The sequence below is a fragment of the Vanellus vanellus genome, assembly GCF_965231255.1.
Source record: "Vanellus vanellus genome assembly, chromosome: 1".
NCBI classification, from domain to species: domain Eukaryota; kingdom Metazoa; phylum Chordata; class Aves; order Charadriiformes; family Charadriidae; genus Vanellus; species Vanellus vanellus.
The window spans coordinates 56,467,927-56,486,732 of record NC_138905.1 but is presented as its reverse complement, the minus strand read 5'-3'; positions in this window follow the sequence as shown (position 1 = coordinate 56,486,732).

Below are 18,806 nucleotides of genomic sequence, written 5' to 3'. Positions count from 1 at the left end.
TTGGAGAATTTTTTTTGTTGAAGAAGCAACATCTTCAAGGATAGATGAGAAGGTAGTAACTATTTAAAGGAGTGTAGGTATTGCCAGACTATGTGCAATGCTGAATTCCTTTCTCAGTTTTTGCAGTCTCAGGAAGTTCAACTTACTGCTTCAGAGCTCTCTGCTCCTCTCAGAACAAGTAGCTATATAATCTTGTTTCTTTGACTAGGATGACAATCCGATCTGTAAGTGATAACTTGGGTATGTTTTTATAGTGGTCGTAAGAAGACTAATATTCTTTTAGCTCAATTTGAACACTAAAAGATGCTGAATTGACACTGTTAGAGTCTGAAGTTCTCTAACTTTGGAACACGCTTGGTAGAGGCCATAAGTGTGCCTGATGCCAACGTACCCCATTCCAGCCATAAAGGGACCATCTCTAAGGGGAGAGAATAAAGGGAGCGCACCTTTCAGCATCACTGCAGGGATTGCCAGTAAAGGGAGCAGTTTTTGACACAGCTGTACATTCATTAGATTGATGCCAAATGGCCATTTCACAGTACTAACTTTGCAAATATATAAACTGTTGATGAGATTTGTGGGAAATGAATGTTGTCTTACTCTACAGAAGAAACAGGCTATGAATAAATGATGCACAACATTTAATACAGTATTGCTTTCATACACGGTCTTCTAATCTACACATAGTTATATCACCTTACAATAATGCAGTTTTGTATTTAAAAATTCCCCTAGAAGCTTAATCTTTTACCTGTTGCCAAGATCTGCTCCCACTGAAGCCAGTAACAAAGATCTCATTAACTCCCACAGGAAAAAGTCTTTACTCTCACATGGTTATCATAAAGTTTTAGCAAGCACTGGAGTCATGGGTGTTATTGCTTTAATCTGGAGCATTCTGTGCTGGGATTGGGTGGATGTATTGCAGGTGTAATGTTGGTAAACTGGTCCTATCACTTGTTCATTTACACAGTTAGTGATAGTTTTGATATTCAGATAATCTGAATTCTCCCCCCCACCCCCCCAACGAACAGGGGGGAAAAAGTAGTATACTGTAAACTTGTGCTGGGAGAAAAAATGTTTGTTTTTTTTTAAAAAAGTCTATTATTCCAGTAACATTTTATGTATTTTCTGACAATTCTCCATTTTCCTGCTGTGCTGTTTGAAAGGCCAAGGTGTTCTAGCTGTAGAAATCACTTTCAGCATTATCTGTAGGACTGCTACTAATTGTACCAAATTAATTACAAGTTGAGAGGTGCAGTGGAAGGCCAGCGGCTTTGGGAATACTGTAATAAAACCACTTGTGTGGAAAAATATTTTTGTGTAGACAGCAGAAATAATGGACTTGCACAGAAAATCATATTGCTGCTTCAGCCTTGTAGGCCTCCTCAACACAACAGGGCTTTGTTCCTTGTGATCAGATGCCTTTGTTTGTAGGGAGTAGAGGTATCTCAGACCTTTGTAAAATCCAGATAGGCTTTTGTTCACCCTTACGGTTTTAGCTGCTAAGCACAAGATGAGAAATGCAAGTTTGTCTTAATACGTAAATATCATATTTTCGGCAACCTACATCTAAATTCATAAACAGCAAAATCATTTGTTAGTGCTAGTGTTTTGCCTTTGCAGCACTGGAAGACACTGGCTGGCTTTCTAGATGTTCAGATAATTACTCTGATCTGTATATCTGCCACTGTAACATGTCAAGATAGATAAACTCACAATGAAAGACTAGGAAAAAGGTAGAAAGAATAGGCTTAGCTGAACTTCTGTGGGGATGCTAACATAATGCTAATTGAGAAATTACGATTATTTTATTCATGGTAATGCAGACTTGTCATACAGAATGTAATTGTTTAGTTTGACAGTCTGCTATTCCCTAGTGAGTCACTTTTGGAATGCAAACCAAGTTTAAGCAGCTATAGGGGAAAAGGAATCCTTTGAGAAAGATACATCTATAGATGGATGTAGATGCTTGACAAGGAGAGTACAGAATGAAAGCAGGAAGAGTAGAGTAACGCAAGAGTCTGACCTGAGTGAGGTTGCTAAAACTGAAGCCTCTACAATTTTAGGCCAATTTGGATCCCCTCAGCTTAGCATCATACAGAAGGTATGTACTTGTTTAGGTTTTGGGAATCTCCTTTTCTTGATCTCATTTCCACAGTCCAGAAGAAAGTGAAAGGAATATACAGATAGGGAGGAGAGTTACTGCAGAAAGGCATGAAAAAATAGCTGTTGCTTTAAGTGTGCTGTTGCACTGGGACTTGACCTGCCGATGTGAACTGATAGTGCTGTGTCGTGAAGAAATTACGATCTGAGGCCCCAATATTTTAAGGGCTTTAATTCTGCTGTCATTTCTTCATGGTGTGACCCTGTAATCTGTAGAGAACCCTGTGGACTTCACAGGATCTGTTCTTGAATGTGAAGCTCTGCCCAGGCAGTCAGCTGCAGAATTGTGTCCTTGACACGCCATCAGTTGTAGTTATAAGGCTGTTGATGTTAAGTGTAATTTGGGTGCCTATTACATAGCCAAAACCCTTGTTACTTCATTTTCCTAACTAAGGCATGAGCAGAAGCCCTTTGCTGTACAACATCTGTAATTAAAAAAAAAAAAGTACTTCACATATGTCTAGTAAATTAAGGCATGTGATTTTGGTCTGTGGGTCTCAACAAACTTTGCTCGTGTACCTGCGTGAATGTTTTCTTAGATCTGCAGCTATGTCTCAGTGAGAAGATGTGGTGGGATTTGTTTTCCCAAGGGGGCACAATAGCAGCTCTCATCTGTCACGCTGCGGGTGACCGCTTGCTACTGGCCAGGATCATGGATGAATACATCCTCTGCACTTCTATGTAAAGTTGTCTGAAATATGGTGATTAACATGAGTTATTGGAATACTGTATTTTGTATAACTTAGAACATGTAAATACACTTTTAAAACTAATCTGTTCTATGAAGTAATAAATAAGTGCTTCCATTGTAATATCTGAATATTGTTAATGCTTCATGTAGCTTGATTTGGGATTATTTTTTTCCTAGAGAACTACAGAAATCAAAACAAAGATTGATGTTGTGGAATTCTAGTCTAGTTGTGATGCTTTCTATCAAAAAAAAAAAGTTTTAATAATAATAATGAGCTACTTAAGCAGAGAAACTGAGAATTTGAGGGAATTGATTCTCTTCCAGTCTTTCTTTAACAGTAGTCACTGATGACATTCAGAATTGTACTCTTCCCATCCCATTAGCTGGACAGTTGATTTGTTGTTTGTGATTAGCAATTGGAAAGTGGCAATATTTAATTATTCGTAAAGCTTAGTGACTGAGGAAAACTAAAGGTTGTTGTTGGGCTTTTGTTTTGTTTGTGTTTTGTTTTTTTTTTTTTTTTAACTATTCTCTCTTTTGGCTCAAACAGATCTGTCTCCACCCTTCAGCCAGACTGCAGCAAGTTGCAATGAAACAGTGACTCTGTTACGGAAGCTCATTTGTAACCTAGATAGTCTACATCTTTATTAGTTCTATTATGTACATAGGTGACACAGATACCCTGTTGAGCTGTGGAGAGAGAGAGAGAAAGTGATTAATGACGAGGTTTTGCTGAGTACATGTTCACTGGATGCTGCACAGCTGGAACTTTCATCAGCTTTCATGACCTTTTCTATCTCATGTTAAAAGGAAAAAAAACAAAAAAAAAACAAAAAAAAAAACAGTGGAGTGAGAATCATAAGCAGTCTGCTAGGAAATATGAACACTTGGGTTTTGAGGAAGAGGTGAGATTGAGCCATCAGATCAGCCTTCACCTAAAGAGAATAGCCCACGATGACACTTTCTGCAGCCATAACGTAACTTCTTTGTCTTTAATGCTGTACTGGAGCAGTATCCTCTCTGGTAACAGCTGCATCTGCAGTGTTCCACAAATGACAAAGCCACATCTTTTGTAGTGGTCAGAGATGGTGGCATCTCTTTTTTTTCTTTTTTTTTTTTCCCCCTTCTATTTTTTTTCCTCTCCCCTCAGTGTCTCTAGGCTGTGAAATAGCTAGGAAACAGCTAAGTGTATGTGCAAGTTATTCAGAAAACTCTGTTCCTGTAAAGCTTTTTCAGACACATACAGTTTTTAACTAAATAGTTTGAGGGAACCTCTATCTGCTATATTTGGCCTGAAATTCTGTTGCCTCTTGGATAAAAGGGGGTTTTTTTTGGCTTCAGATGTGACACTGATCTGTCCCATTCATTCAGTGGGATGGATGATAGATATGCACAATATTTATATAAGATATAAATCTGATCTTAGTTTTAATGCGTGTTACATTGTTTAATCTCTTGGACATAAACTCCTTGAGGTTGTCTATATAATTCCTGTAAATGTAGCTGCTTTTTAAAGCAGTCCATCAAGTGCATTTGAGATCATCCTGACTGAAAGATTCTATAGAAATGAGAGAGATAATAAAGATTGTAAAGCGACTGGGTAAAACTGTATCGCCATAAATGGCTTTAATTTATATATGAGTCTCTTGTCCCAAACTGCTTATTTTGTACATAAACCTACACACTCCTGGCAGCTGATGGGTGAAAATAAAGGTGCTTAAATAGCAATCCAATGAGGAAAGGGCATTTCACTGTTGCAGAGTTGGTATTATTTTATATTTCCATTTATTACACTTTTTTAAATGTATAAACCACAGATTTGAATTCTCAACGTCTTCAGCTTGGATTTTGTGAGTAGTTTAAATCCTCTCACCTCTCTGCTCGTAAATGGTTTTTAAGAAAAAGAAAAGCTTTTGTTTAAAATGTAAAATTTTGACTGTATTAAATTCTGTTAGTACTCTTCCTTTTTAAGAAATAAAATGTATATTCCACTATGCTGAGATCCAGTAATTTTGTTCTCTAGATAGCCTGCTGTGTGCTATACACCTCAACTGCCAGCATTACACCTGCAATTTACATTGAAGTTGGTAGGCGCTAAAGCTAGCTGATCACCTTTTAGGATTAGGCTCTTGCTGTGCATTTCCCATGTGTTAACTGTTAGGTATGCTGGTAACAGGTATACAACTCTGCACTTTTATTTTCTGGATTAATTAATTTCAAGAACTGTGTAAGATTTTGCATTTGTCCTGTAGTGACTCTAGGTTGAGCTCTTTCAGGTAGTGGGAGAAATATATATATATGGGAGCTGCATATATTTGAACCTTGCCATTTGTTACTTTGGGGCTGACAACCACCACAGACTAATCAGAATCCAGTTTTCTTTCTTTTGTGGGAAGAAGCAGAGTTTAGAGTAAATAAGTTTTGGCCACCAGGACAGCTTTCTTTATTCCTTTCCATTTTTTTACCTAAACCTTGGTTGTTTGATTTGGATTTTTGTGTTGGCTTTTTTCAAGGGTTGGTAGGTGCTGATCAGCCTGGTAAGAAATGTATGTCTTCTATATATTCATTGCCTCTGACTGGAAAGGACAATTTCCAGAAAAGGATGTGTTCACTTTCCTTGGCCACTTACAGTCCATGCTATTTCTGCCTGAGACGCATGCTCTCAAGGAAAATGAGATCACTGGTATTTTAGTATATCTGGAGTATTTTAGCATATCTAGAAACTGCAGTAAGGTGGAGTTTGTTGGTCTTTTGCTTTTGTAAAAGGTATTTTGTGTGATTTGTGATGGGGGGTGGTAGGAAGGAAATAAAATTCTAAACAGGAGGAGAAGGGGAAGATAGGATTTCTGATCCAACTCTGAAGGTAGGGTTCTTATCAACATGAACACTCAGTGACCATTTCCTGACATTTGAGGGAAGGAAGAGGTATCTAGTCCAGGCACTAGAAGGTCTGTGAAGACTGCGTTGGCATCTCGTCTGGTCATTCAGCAGTATAATTTTGAAACATATGTATGAAGATGACTACCTGCAAACTACCAGAGCGTATTCGGAAATAAATTCATATGGCTTTGCAGAAGGGAGAAATTGTGTCAATCAGTTTTCTCTGTTTTTTTCAGAGCCATGGCAATTTGTGTATAAAAGCTAAAAACTGACCTATTTGGAGGGAGGGTTCTGACCTGTACCATGTACAGAAGGCCAAGGACTTGAGATGGCCAAAACAAGGAATTGCAGTAGAAAGTGAGTGGATACAAGGATGTGTTGGATGTATCCTTCTGCTGTTACACAGCCTTAACATAGAATCAATGGATGACATTTGGTATCTTTTCGCTGTTGTGATGGGAGCTGGCAGCAGTACGGAGGTTTATTATACAGTGCCGCCTTTTCAGGGAGATTGTATGTTTTCCTGGGTGGGTGGGGAGCAAGTTTATAAATGTGCTAATTCTGCACGTTATATTGCTAGTTCCCTTCAGGAAATTCTCCTATTTGCAGCCATTACTGATCTGAAAGATGACAATAGAAAAAATGGCAGCCTCTTACTCAACCTCCTTCCTGTTGTGTGTTGGAGGGGGATCTGCTGACCTCAGGACTCCAAATGCATTTGTACTTGTTTTTTCTCCTCCTGGCCACACCAGATCTGCAAAGGAGTGGGGAAAGGATCTGGCTCCTGTTTGGTTTGTAGTGCTCCATAGCGGCAACTGGAATGCCCTGGTTGAGAAATGTACAAGAGCTGCATACACCAAATTCTTCTGGGTTTTTGCTTGCTGATGTTTGTGGTTGTTGTTGGCTAGACATGGCCATTAGGAAAATATTTTAAGTGTTTTATGTGGCTCTCTTAGAGCTGGGGAGTCTGTTGGACTTTGAGAGGTTAAATCTGTGGGGTGATAAGGTTGCTAAAGTGGTTTCAACTTCCACTTGCTCTGAATTCCCCTTCAGGCATCCCATGGCATTGCAGCCCTGTGTGACTGACTGTTCAACTGAGAAGGAATGGAGGCAGCCTGCTATGTGCCTGGGGAAGTAGCAGAACCTGCAAGAGGGTGGGAGTCCCAGTTCATGAATATGGGTGAACGATTGCTGGAGACCTTGTGTATATACCAGACCCACCAGCCAGTGTAGCCTCTGCCTGCAGTAGGATACTGGAGCCTCTCTCCTGCCCTGGAAGGGGGACACAGAGGTGATAGAGATGCAGTTGGGTAGAGGCCTTGGAGTAAAAGGCTGTCTTCTGACCTGCCCCAGATGTCCAGCCTGTGATGCTGGGAGGGGTGGTGGGAAGGGACATTAGTGTTCTACGTGAAATCTGAACAGGCTTCTGAGGAGTGAGAGGGCAGTGGAAGGAAACTAGGAGCAAACTGAGCATGAGGCAGTCAAGCCAGAAGTTGGTGGTTTAGGTAATTGCAAAAGGGCAACATGGGACCAGCATTCCTCCCCTCTGGAACGGCAAGGAGGCAGAAGAAGCTGGATTGAGAGGTAGCTAGGTGGAGTAGAGAGGAAAGGTGCTGGCAGTATTCCAGACGGGGCAAGAGGTGAGTTCAAGTACCTTTTCCCTCTTGTGCTTGATCACAAGTTTATGGTCAAAACTGGCTCTTGGATGCTTTAATTCTGAAATTTGCTTCTAGCTTGCGAGAGCAGGCTCACCACCCCAGCCCTGGTTGAGCGCTGGAGCAGCAAGCCTTTGAGCCAGACCCATGTGCATATTCCATGGTGGCAGTGGGGCAGCAATTGGCCATGCGCCTGCATAGTCCCATTCCACGCTTTGTGCTGTGGGTGCACCCTGTCCTGCAGTGCTTCTCAACCCACTCATGCTTGAGACGGTTGCCTGTGGCTCCCAAACAGACACCGCTTCAGTCAGCTTCAGTCTTTGTCATCAGTCAGCCAATGCATTTATATTATCCTGCTGGCTGCTTGTTTGCTGCTAAGGCTTTATATGCTATCTATAAATGTAAAATACATAATTTGAGAAGAAGTAGCCTCCTCACATTCTCCTAGATTCACATACTGCCTCAATCCCGCAAGCAATGGGTGCTCCAGTGTCCTGCTCCTTGGAACACTGCTGCAGCACAGGAAAGGGTGCCATTTCTAAATCCTCACTCTGAAGGTAAGGCTGGCTTCATCAAGCTACAAGACTGCAGGCCTACTGCAGGACATCTCTTCTTGGCAACTAGGAGTTGTCACATATGTTCACTGCCTGGTGCAGCACGAGCCCCATCAGAATCTGTGAGGTCAGGGACATTCGCAGAGCTGAGGACACATGACCTACAAGTAGCTTCACCACAAGGAGATCACAGAATGGTTTAGGTTCAAAAAGACCTTGAAGATCATCGAATTCCAACCTACCTGCCATAGGCAGGGACACTTCCCACTAGACCAGGTTGCCCAACGCCACGTCCAGCCTGGCCTTGAACACCGCCAGGGATGGGGCCTCAACAACCTCTCTGGGCAACCTGTTCCAGTGCCTTACCACCTTCAAAGTGAAAAACTTCTTCCTAATGTTTAATCTGAACCTGCCCTCTTCCCATTTAAAACCATTCCCCCTCGTCCTGTCGCTACATGCCCTAGTAAAAAGTCCTTCTCCAGCTCTCCTGTAGGCCCCCTTTAGGTACCGGAAGGCCGCAATAAGATCTCCTTGGAGCCTTCTCTTCTCCAGGCTGAACAGCCCCAACTCTCTCAGCCTCTCCTCATAGGAGAGGTGTGCCAGCCCTCGGATCATCCTCGTGGCTCTCCTCTGGACATGCTCCAGTAGGTCCATGTCCTTCTTATGTTGGGGACTCCAGAGCTGGATGCAGTACTCCAGGTGGGGTCTCACAAGAGTGGAGTAGAGGGGCAGGATCATCTCCTTTCATCTGCTGGCCACACTTCTTCTGATGCAGCCCAGGATACAGTTGGCCTTCTGGGCTGTGATTGCACACTGCTGGCTCATGTTGAGCTTCTCGTCAATCAGCACACCCAGATCCTTCTCCTCAGGGCTGCTCTCCAGCCATTCCCTGCCAAGCCTGTATTTGTGCTTGGGATTGCCCCGACCCGGATGTAGGACATTGCACTTGGCCTTGTTGAACTGCATGAGGTTGGCTTGGGCCCACATCTCCAGCCTGTCCAGGTCCCTCTGGATGGCATCCCTCCCCTCCAGCGTGTCTACCTCGTCAAACAGCTTGGTATCATCGGCAACTTGCTGAGGGTGCACTCAACCCCACTGTCCATGTTTCTGACAAAGATGTTGAACAGTACAGGTCCCAGTACCGACCCCTGAGGAGCACCACTCGTCACTGCTCTCCACTTGGACATCGAGCCATTGACCGCAACTCTTTGAGTGTGACTGTACAGCCAGTTCTTTATCCACCGAGTGGTCCCATTTGTCAAATCCATGTCTCCTCAATTTAGAGACTAGGATATTATGTGGGACATTGTCAAATGTTTTGCAGAAGTCCAAGTAGAAGACATCAGTTGGTCTTCCCTTGTCCACTGCCACTGTAACCCCTTTGTAGAAGGCCACCAAATTTGTCAGGCATGACTTGCCTTTGGTGAAGCCATGCTGGCTGTCACCAATCATCTCCTTATTTTTTATGTGCCTCAGCAGAGTTTCCAGGAGGATCTGCTCCATGATCTTGCCAGGCACAGAGGTGAGACTGACTGGCCTGTAGTTCCCTGGGTCTTCCTTGTTTCCCTTTTTAAAATAGGGGTTATGTTTCCCCTTTTCCAGTCAGCAGGAACCTCGCCAGACCACCACAACTTCTCAAATATGATGGCTAGATCTCACTACTCTTTGCGTTACCAAGGCCTGCTGGCCCAGAATGGCTCCTGAAAAGGGATTATCGTGTTGTTGTGGTGTGCCACCATTTCGGGGGGAGGGCAGAAAGCCTGTCTCCGTCAGAGTCCAGGCCTGGGGAGCGGAGGGCTCTGTACAGTGCCCCACAGGGTGGCCAAGGCACCAGCCTGTGCCTTGAGGCTGTGGCAGTGCAAGGGGATGGACCTCCACAGTGTCTGGGGAGCAGATGGCTGTCCAGGGCACTTGTTTGAGCAGTGCCGTCAGAGGGTTCGGCTGTTTGCGGCCCCTACATGTTTGAAGGAAAAATTATTTTGTGTTTATGCTGCCTTTGAGTCCTGCAGGGATCAACACAACCAGGGGCCTGATGAAAAGCACTGGACGGCAGCAGGAGCTGGGAACTGTCTCCCCTGTCTGTGCAGCCATGGCATGGTTGCGTGCTTGCTTGCTGTGGCTCATGGAGGGACATGTCACTCCTCTATGGCCAGTGTCACCAGCACCTCGGTTCGTGTGTGCCACAGACAGGGCTGCTTGTGGGGAAAGGCAGGCGTTTCAAACCCTTTGCCTTTCCCCTCCCCGGTTAATCCTGCCCTCAGTCCCTTATGCCCATCCATGACGAAATGGCTGGTGGCTCCACAACCTGCCGTCCGGCTGCCTGCTCCCCTGGGGCCCAGCTTGACTCTGGCGGGAGGCAGCGGGAAGGCGGGCACAGGCAAGCTCGCCCGCCGCCTGTGCAGCCCCAGCAGGGCTTTTGCCAGCCCGGCGAGCGAACACCGACCGCTTTCGCCCCCTCCTTCTGCAGCCTCGGCCCCGGCCCCGGCCCGGGCAGCCCCCGCGCCGCCCCAAATGGCGGCTGGGCCGCGCCCTGCCAATGGCCGCCGCCAGGTGTCGCTGCGGCAGCGCCCACCGCGCCGCCCCGGATCGGGAAGAGCCGGGACGGATTCGCTGAGGGGGGGGCGAATGGTGCTGGGCCGACCTGGTCGCCTTCCACCACAAAGTAACGTGCTGGGCTGATGAGGGGCGAGGGGCGGACATTGTCTACCCGGGTTTCCCCACAGCCTCCCCCCACGCCCCGGGAAACCGACGCGTTACGGCCTAGACAGACGGCCTGCGTGGGGGCGGGGAGGGGGCTGACAGGCCGCACCCGCCGGGGGGTGTGAATGGCTCCTCTTCAAACCGGCAACGTGCCACAAGCGGGGTACCCCCTGGAATAGAATGGTTTAGGTTGGAAGGGTCCTTGAAGATAATTTAGTTCCAACCCCACTGCCATGGGCAGGGACACCTCCCACCAAACCAGGTTGCTCAAAGCCCCATCCAGCCCTGGCCTTGAACACTTTCAGGGATGGGACATACACAACTTCTCTGGGAAACCTGTTCCTGTGTCTCACCACCATCATAGTGAAGAATTTCTTCCTAATATTTAATCTAAACCTACCCTCTTCCTATTTAAAACCATTACCCCTTGTCTTGTTACTACACTCCCTGATAAAGAATCCCTCCCCAGCTCTCCTGTAGGCCCCCTTTAGGTACTGGAAGGCTGCAATAAGATCTCCCTGGAGCCTTCTCCAGGCTGAACAACCCCAACTCTCTCAGCCTGTCCCCGTAGAAGAGGTGCTCCAGCCCTCTGATCATCTTCGTGGCTCTCCTCTTCAATATCTTCATAAGTGATCTGGATGACAGGATCAAGTGTACCCTGACAAAGTTTGCTGATGATACCAAACTGAGTGGGGAAGTGGACACTTAGGAAGGGAGAGCCATGCTGCAGAAAGACCTGGATAAGCTGGAAGAGTGGGCTAACAAGAACCCTACGAAGTTCAACAAGGGTGTGTAAGGTCTTGCACCTGGGAAAACATAATCCAGGAGTGCAGCACAGGCTGGGATCTACCTGGCTGGGGAGCAACTCTGTGGAAAGGGACCTGGGGGTCCCGGTGGACAACAAGCTCAATATGAGTCAACAGTGTGCTGCTGCAGCAAAGAAAGACAACAGGACGCTGGGCTGCACCAACAAGGGCATCACCAGCAGAGATAGAAAAGTTGTTATTCCACTCTACTCAGCACTTGTCAGGCCACACCTGGAATATTGTGTTTAGTTCTGGTCCCTGCTATACAAAAAAGATGTGGACAGACTGGAGAGGGTCCAGAGAAGGGCCACAAAGATGACCAAGGGACTGGGAAGCCTGCCATATAAGGAAAGGCTGAGAGAAATGGGTTTATTCAGCCTTCAGAAAAGGCTTAGGGGAGACCTTATTAGCATGTTCCAGTGTTTAAAGAGTGGCTACAAAGAAGATGGAGATTCCCTTTTCACAAGGAGTCACATGGAAAAGATGAGGGGTAATTGGTACAAGTTACTCCTGGGGAGATTCCGATTGGGCACAAGAGGAAAATTTTTCCCAATGAGAACAATCAGCCATTGGAATAATCTCCCTAGGGAAGTGGTGGATTCCCCATTATTGGACACTTCTAAGATTCAGCTGGACAGGGTGCTGGGCCATCTTGTCCAGACTATGCTTTTGTCAAGAAAGGTTGGACCAGATGATCCTTGAGGTCCCTTTTGACCTGGTATTCTATGATTCTATTGACCCATCTGGGCCTGGCCAGGCAGCAGGCGACAGCGCCGTGGCTTCTGCTGTCTGCTTCACAGCCCCAGCGCAGGCAGGGAGGCTTTCCCTCATCCCAAACCCCCTCCTCCAGGCTGGTGCTAGGCGCAGGTCTCTCCTGGTCCCTGCAGCCTGACAGCAAACCAGGTGACCTCTGTGGTGGGGGGAGAACAGCAAGGATCAGCTGAGGAGCTTGGGTGGGACAGAGTTATGGCCTGGGAGTGAGCTCTTAAGAGATGAGAGGCTGGAGGAGGCAGCCTTAACCCTCGTCCTTGAGGGACCTGCTGTCCTCTCACAGCTCTCTGCAGTCTCCTGAACTGACCCCATTGCAGCCCTAATCAAGGCTCCCACTTCAGGACAGCTCTGCCTGGGGCTCTGCCCAGCTGCCCCTGACACTGAGGAGGCCTCAGAGCAGGCAAAAATAGCTGGCACGCTGATCACAAGGCTGAGGACCTTGTCATGGTAGTGTGGTAATGTGGGCTTTGTGCCACATAGAAACGTAGGCCCGGGACTTTCACTCCTGTCCTTCTGACCTGCACACACCGTAGTGTAGTGCCTGAGTCCAGACACGTAGGGACCATCCAGGGAACATCCTGACTACCTCAGCTTGAAGGCACCCCTCACTTCCCATGGTGAAGCTCCACAGAAGCCTAAAGGTATGAATACAGCAGAGGGAGCAAATGGGAGAGAGCAAAGGTGTCACTAGGGTCCCCAAGCTACTGCAATAGGGAAAATGCAGCCAAGTAGTCCCGTAAGGGCACTGCTTCCTGCAGTGAACCTCTCCAGCTCCCCAGGTTGCCCCAACACACCAAGCCCTAGGGTAATACCTTCCTGGCCCTAGGCTGGCTTTGTCTTGAGCCTGTGAGCAAGACAAACCAACACACCCAAAGCATGACTAAGAGCAGTAGGAGTTCCTCCTCCCAGCCTCACCCCAACCCTGTGGCTACCCCTGGCCAGAGAGGTTGCAGAGATGAAGGAAATTAAAGAATTTCCTAAAAGTCCAGAAGGAGAAGAGGTGACCTCTTCCTTGCCTCTTCAAAGATCTGGGAGGACCCTGAAGCAGAAGATTAATAATATATGACTTAAAGAGCATGCAACACACTGAGGTTTCAGCTCTGTACCATTCCCTCTGGGGACCAGCTTGGTGATGTGATTGCAAGCTTTATTTCAGACGTGTGTATGGCTCACTCCAGGCTCCCTCTTCTTCTGCCATGCAGCGACTACCAGCTGGCTGGATCTCTTACCAAATTAGACTTCTTCTGCCCACCTTCCAGCCTGACAGGCTGTCATAGAAGTTTATACCATGGCTGGCTAGGAACTTCTTTCTAATTTTAAGTGTAAATATATTCGAGATCCAGATGAGCTTCTAGGAGAATGAATTAGACTTTTGCCCTAGCATGTATTTATGATGCATGGATCCTGTCCCCCTCCACCTCAGCCTCTCTTGTTTTAGTTTAAAAAAGCCACACACTCGCAATGGCCGCTCACAAGCCTGCTCTCTATCTGCTGCAGGTCAGGTCCACCCTTCCTGAGGAGGGATGTCTTGACCAGCATCTATAATGCTGAGGGAAGTGGTACCTCATACTTGTTGGTCTCTCCAGACAATTCTTTGCTGGGCATATCCTTGAACTGAGTATGTTTATTCAGAGCCAAAGTGGCAGCACATGGGCAGCCTTCTTCCATTGCTCTGGCTTGAGGGGCGCCTGTCGTACAGCATTTTGGTGCAAAACACTGCAAATTTTGACAAATGTCCTTTCCCTGTGACTGATACTGCCTCTCTGCTAGCCAGCTCACCCCCCTTGCCTCTTCCCTGCAGATCCCCTTGCCGGCAGCGTTCAGTCAGAGACGAGACGTTACGCAGTCCTGCTCGGACCACCTGTCTCTTGCCCTGGCTCTGAGGGAGAGGGTGGTGTTGAGGTATCACATTTCTGCATGAGAAGGTAGGGATTTTCCCCCCCCTCCTCAAGATCCCTTCCGCTCTGCTCCAAGGAATTGCGATAACCCCACAGCTCAAGGAGGAGGGAATGACCTTTCTAAAGTTACAGGGAGAGGCTGGGGGGAGGAAAAGGGCAGCGCAGGTCCTGCCGGCAAGGAGGGCCGTGAGAGGTGAAGGAGAGGACATCAGGGGACTGTTTATGGGCAAGGAGGGCTGGAAGAGGACATGTCCTCCAGGTACCACCAGCCCTGTGCTGAAGTGCTGCGTGTCTCTCTGTGGCAGTACAAAATGTTGCTCAGGACCAGTTTGGCACAGCCCAGCAGTACCAGTTGCACCAACAGGGATGGGTCTGGACACCCACACAGACTGGCTGGGGCTGTGGGGAAAAGCTGGAGAAGGAGGGAGGAAGGGAGGGGGGAGATTTAAAAATAGTCCCCATCTCATTTTTGCAGCTGTCATTCACAGTGTGTAAGCGAGCCCGAGGCCTCCCAGCTCCCGTACACACTGCGCCTTACATAATGGGAGACACGCGGGCATCGCTGCGGGCTCAGAACAGGCAGGGACGTGGCATTTACGCTGCCCTGCCAAAGCCGATGAGCAGCTCCTGGGAGCCTGGGTCCTGGAAACAGCCTCCAGGCTGGGGAAAGCAGCTGGCGTGGCTGGCAGGGGCAACCCAGCTGCGGCCACAGGCTGGGGAGGAGGTGAGCGAGAGCAGGGTGCAGCCTGAAGGCGAAGGCTGGCCTCTAGGTAGGGGCTGCTGGTAGAGAGCAGGCAGAAGCTGCTGGACCCCTGTGGTGCTTCTGGGGCAAACGGCTGTGGGAAGGGGTTGGGGGCTGTGGGGAGTGCTGTGGGAGACGCCGCAGTAGGTCCCGAGGGGTGACTGCCAGAGGGGAAGATGTGGCCACAAGCGATGGAGGAAGAAGGGTGCAGAGATGGAAGTGGAGGAGGACAGGGGTTGCATAGCAGCTTTGCCGGGAGGATTAGAAACTAGGAAGCGGCGAGCAGCAGGTGTGTGAGGAGAGGTCTGGGGGAGAAGAGGGACAGTGCTGAGGGGAGCTGGTGTGAGGAGGGGTCTGAGGGGGGCTGAGAGGATGAGGAGAGATTTGAGAGGGAGGCAGGGTGAGAAGAGCAGTGCTGGGACTGGTGGGGGCTGGGGAAATGGAGGATGATTCAAGAGCCTGAGGGAAAGGTAAAGGTCCATTGGAGCCATAAGGACTGCATATTCTTGTCTGCCTCCTTGGTGCTACAGCCCAAACACTGCAAAGGGCAAAAAGAGCACTCCACGCCCCCTCCATGTCGGCCACGCTTGGGCTCGGGTGCTGCTCCCACATGCCTTTTCCCTACCTCCCTGAGCTCCGAAAACTGCTGACTTGGGGAAATTCCAGAGACAAGGGGCTGTGCATGTGGCGGCAGGTCAGGAGGACAGAGCTGGGCAGCGGTGGGGAGGCCATCACTCTGCGCCTGCGAGCCTCAGCCTCCCAGCCTATCTCATCTAGCAACACTTCCACCCCTCCCACCTTCTGGCCAGGAACTGAGCCATATGTCTGCTCGCTGTAGGATCCTCTCTTCTTCCAAAGATCACCGGCTTTCATGCTTTATACGCCAGCAGCCAGACTGCCTTGAGGGTAAGGCATGAGTCATTGTGGTGTGGTTATTTAAAGCGTGTCTTCTGAGCGCTCGCCACGTGCCTGTGCTGTGCAGGCTGAGAAGGAAAGCGCTGTCAGACCCCAGAGTTTAACACGCAGAGGGCTGGCCGCCGAAAGAAATGCTGAGCCCTGGTCAGCTTCTCCTGGAGCAAAGGGAAACCTTGGCATTTCTCAGCAGCCCCCTCCTCAGTGGGGAGAACAACACAGCTCAGCCCAGCCTCAAACAATGCTGAACTATTTCCATAACCACAAACCAACTGTGCTTCCCAGGAGGTGACCGTGTTGTTGCCCAGGAGCTCGGCAGGCCTGGGGCTGGTTTGGCAGCCATGAAGCCACCCGCTGCATGGCAGGCATGACCCGGAGCCGCCGGGACGGCGCTGGGATGATGCTTGGGTTCTCTTGGTGCTGGAGCAGGAGCCAGAGTCCAGCCTTGAAACTTCATGCAGCTACGGACTTCTAACAACTGTTGGGGAAATGGATGTCTTAGCTAGTAAATATTTATGGCATATTCTCACTACTCCCTGCTGTTTTCCATTAGGACTGACATCCACATCCCAGAGCAATGAGTAACTCCCAGTGTATGTCCTTCCTGGCTCCACATCTCTCCGCCGGACCCGCTGCGAAGCTGCTGGCTTATGAATGAGTCCAGGCTTGGGGAAGCTCATTCTCCCCCTGCATCCTGCTGGCATCAAATGAGGTCCCGGGTACACACTGTGCTTAGGCTGAGCCTCACCACAGCCACCCCATCCTGCCCCACTGAGGAGAGGTGGTAGCACTGCCAGCCCTTTGCCTCGTACCCTGGCAGGAGGCTTGAGGGATTGCTGCCAGCCAAGCTGAGGCGAGACCGGGCATTTCTAGAGTACGGAAAAGGAGGTGTCAATGGTGAGCGTGACGTCCACATTGGCAGTCAGCAGTGAGGAGCTGAAAGAGCAGAGTTTTGCAGGGAGGACCACGTGAGGGCCAGCTACATGAAATATCTCAGCTGTGTTTCCTTGCAAAAGTTATTTTCTCTGGTCCAGAGCAGAGGAATTGCCTGCAATCTCCTGATCCAGGACAGTGAAAGCGCAGGGCTGCTCTCACTGGTTGCAGGGCACCAGGCTGCCAAGATGTGTCTGCAACTTTCCCTTCCTTTGGACTGGGCGCCTTGGGTCCAAAATGGCCCTTCCCCAGATCCTGGCTGCTTCTGCTGCCTCTTGCGCAGGCCTGGCCGCCCATTGACCTCTCAGGGAGCTTCTTTTCACAGGGGTGTGATGGCTCCTTGAGCCCACACAGGATCACTTTTCTCTCCTGTAACATATGTCATTTAGCTTCAAAGCATCACAAAAGGTATCAGGGAAGGTATTTGTGCTAATTGCTCATCAAGCATTTCCAGGAACAGCCAGGCTCATCTTTTCCAAGACAGCAACAGCAGGAGAGAAATGTGCCAGGCATGTGAGCTGTTGTCCTTTCCACACCCTGATCCTTCCCACCTCCCGTTTCTGGCCCATTGGAGGGCTTCTGTCTCTCATCTCTCCCTTTGTGTTACTCCTTGATTTCCCCTCCTTCCACCTCCTTTGCTCTCTGCGCTTAATTTTTCTCTTGGCTAGATTTTGATGTTTGCCTTTCTTTTGCTCTGTCCTTTTCCTTGTCCTTTTCCTGGTCCCCCCACTGTCTCATCTCTCTCCCCTTTCACTCACCAACCAGTGGTGGCCACTAACCAAAGCAGTGCTGGAGCAGTCAATAAAAGAGCCCTTCAACTCCTACAAACCATATTACTGCCCAAACACCATTTCTACCCAAGACCGTGGGCTCTAAGCCCATCTGCAGCTCAAACCCCTCTCAGCTAAGCCCTCCTCCTTGCGCAGATCCACTACACCAGACCTCCGCTACTTGTTGCTACAGCTGTAAAAGCAGGGACTGACACAGCAGTCAGGGAGGGATTGTAGCTGCTAAAACACGTGCTTCATGCACCAGCTCTCCCGTTAATCAATATCAGGCCCATAGAGGCTGATGTTTATTGCCTGTCTTCTCTCCACTGCCTGAAGTCCATGTGCCATAGGCCCCTGCACACCTTGGGACCTTCACTGCAATGATGGAACGCACTCAGGGACAACTTAGAGTCCACTTTGAGCCTAGCCTGACCCCCAGCTAACAAGCACCAGACTGTTCTCTTGGGTGTTTCCTTTCACTATGAAGTAGTTTCTTCACCATCTTCTTCCTTAGAGGATCTGGAGAGGGGTCAGGACAGAGAGCAACACTTGCAAAACGATATAGGGCATAAATAAGTATTTATGTGAGGAACAGCAGGGCTTTGGAATTCTGCTTCCCATTGAAAATAGTGTTATCCTGATCTTGAGCAAGGCCACACTGAGCTACAAGTCCGTTTGCAAGCTGAGACATCTTGGGCCTGCCTGGTATTAGGCCAGAAAAAAATTATGGTTGCTGGAAATGGTGCTGACCACTTGGGAGCCAGGACCGTGCTCTGTGGATGGCTCTGACCCCATGGCTGGGCTGGGTGGTGGGTTGCCTGGAGCTGCTTTCAGGTGGGATGATAACCTGATACCTTGACAACAATGTCTGGTGAATTAAGTCCTGTGGTATTTTTGTAATAGCAAAGCTGTGAATCGCAGCTTCCCAGCTAAATTGCACTTGAGTAATGCTCTCATGACTTGACTATCTCCCCAACATTTTAATTAGTCATTTCTGTCTTCCCTACCATGACATGGTATTAGTACAAAATTATTGTTATTAGTACAAAATGGCTGCCCTGACACTCACTACCAAACAGCTCTTGGCAAGATGGGGCTGTATTCCAGTAGCAAGGGGTGATCTTGAAGGTGTTTCTGGAGCCGTTGGGGAAAAAAAAGCATCAACATACTGGACACGGACCCAGGAGCAGACCTTTTGGCCCCTTTTATTCACAGCCCACTTGGGGACTGACACCCAAGGGCCATAATGCTCCCACTGAAGTCAACTCTGATATTGACCCCAACAGAAGCAGAAGCAGGCCATGGGGAGGGACGGCAATGACAAGAGCTTG